The sequence below is a fragment of the Sinocyclocheilus rhinocerous genome, unplaced genomic scaffold, assembly GCF_001515625.1.
Source record: "Sinocyclocheilus rhinocerous isolate Xijiao unplaced genomic scaffold, SAMN03320098_v1.1 scaffold6495, whole genome shotgun sequence".
In the NCBI taxonomy this organism is placed as follows: Eukaryota; Metazoa; Chordata; class Actinopteri; order Cypriniformes; family Cyprinidae; genus Sinocyclocheilus; species Sinocyclocheilus rhinocerous.
The window spans coordinates 21,601-23,639 of record NW_015641510.1 but is presented as its reverse complement, the minus strand read 5'-3'; the positions used below and the strand labels follow the sequence as shown (position 1 = coordinate 23,639).

At 50.0% G+C, this 2,039-nt stretch overlaps 1 long non-coding RNA gene across 1 annotated transcript in view; it reads right to left on the bottom strand.

The window, feature by feature from the left end:
* Positions 1 to 573: 573 nt before the first annotated feature.
* The window catches only part of LOC107755181 (uncharacterized), a 15,841-nt gene continuing 14,375 nt past the window's right edge, over positions 574 to 2,039 (bottom strand). Inside the window, exon 3 of the long non-coding RNA XR_001641666.1 lies at positions 574 to 672. This is a non-coding gene — a long non-coding RNA (uncharacterized LOC107755181). The remainder of the gene's footprint in view (positions 673 to 2,039) is intronic.

Genomic DNA, 2,039 nt, shown 5'->3' with positions numbered 1-2,039 from the left:
TTGTAAATGAAATGATCACAGATGATAGTTTTGATGTACTCTGCTTCACTGAAACCTGGCTAAAACCAAATGGTTATATTGGTCTAAATGAGTCTACTCCACCAAGCTACTGTGTATAAGCATGAGCCCCGTCAGAGATACTTACTACATAAAGTATACTTAAAAATATACTTGAACTTTACTTAAGTATACTTACTAAAATAAACTTGAAGTATACTACTTTTTGGTAAGGGCGGGCCCACTCATCGTTTTAATCATGCGCTAGATTTAATGATATCGCATGGAATCGATCTAACTGATATAGATATCGTACCTCAAAGTGATTAAGTTACTGACCATTTCCTTGTTTTGTGCATGCTGCATATTATTGATGTTAACCATATGGCTCCGCGTTATTGTCCGGGCAGAACTATTGTTTCCAGAAGACAGATTCACAAATAACCTGCCTGATTTATCTCAACTGCTTTCTGTACCCATAAATACACATGTACTAGACGAAATGACTAGCAACATGAGCACTATATTCTCTAATACATTAGAAGCTGTTGCCCCAGAGATATTACTTATTGGACCAAAAAACAGTACACAGAATCTCTTGGATTACAATTTGCAACTAGACGAATGTACTGTTACTTCCTCTAGAGTCAAAAATCTGGGTATTATATTAGACAGCTGTCACGTGTATGTTCCTGTCTGCCCTTATTTGATTCTTCCTGTGTCCTGTCCTCATTGCTTATCATGTGTGTCCAGCTGTGTTTGATTAATTAGTTAATTTGTTCCCAGGTGTGTCCCATTGTTGTCTGTGTATTGTATTGGTGTCTGTGTTCTGTCCTTTGTTTCCTGTCTGCTGTTAAATGTCATCCCTGAGTTCCTGTGTGTGTAAACCTTTGTTTGTTGGATTAAAGACCCACTCAAAGTATTCTCCTGCGTCTCCTCATTCCTTCCTTCCCTGGGTGTATCGTGACAGAACAGCAGACCAAAACTGAAAGTAAGCGGCGTCCTTTCCCCCGTGTTTGTTTTCCGCCTTTTTTAATAGTTTTTGTTTTCCTGTTTTTCCCCCCGGGGCATAGAAGCCGCCACACGTTTCGTCGCTCCGAAGATGAGCCCGCCGGACGCGGCTCACTCCCGCCAGCCGCGCCTTTCACCCCGAGCCTAGAGGGGAATCTGAGGAGGAGAAGGCGGTTGGTTCTGGTCCCTAGGCGCGCTCCAGTGTTGGCTCCAGCCCCAGAGATCGCTCCAGTGTTGGCTCCAGCCCCAGAGTTCACTCCAGTGCCCGCTCCTCGAAAGCACCTTGCTATGCCTGCTCCTCCAGAGCACAATCAAGTGCCAGCTCCTCGAAAGCGCCTTGCTGTGCCTGCTCCTCCAGAGCACCCTCCAGTACCAGCTCCTCGAAAGCGCCTCGCTGTGCCTGCTCCTACAGAGCACCCTCCAGTGCCAGCTCCTCGTAAGTAGCCCACGGACGGCTCCTGTTCCCCAGTTAAGCCCAGGAAGGGCTCCTGATTCCTCATTTAGCCCAGGAAGGGCTCCTGATCCCCAGTTAAGCCCAGGGAGGGCTCCTGATTCCTCGTTTAGCCCAGGAAGGGATCCTGATCCCTAGTTCAGCCCAGGAAGGGCTCTGGATCTCCCGGTAAGCCCAGGGAGGGCTCCTTATTCCCAGTTTAGCCAAGGGAGGGCTCCAGATCCGCAGTTGAGCCCACGGAGGGCTCCAGTTCCAGAGTGTAGCACACGGAGGGCTCCAGTTCCCGAGTATAGCCCAGGGAGGGCTCCTGATTCCTTGTTTAGCCCAGGATGGGCTCCTGATCCCCAGTTCAACCCAGGAAGGGCTCCGGATCTCCCATTAAGCCCAGAGAGGGCTCCTGATTCCCAGTTTAGCCCAGGGAGGGCTCCAGATCCCCAGCTGAGCCCACGGAGGGCTCCAGTTCCTGAGTGTAGCCCACGGAGGGCTCCAGTTCCCGAGCTTGGCTCGGTGAGGGCTCGTGTTCCCTAGCTTGGCCCGGTGAGGGCTCCTGTCCCCGAGTTTAGCCCAGTGAGGACTCCTG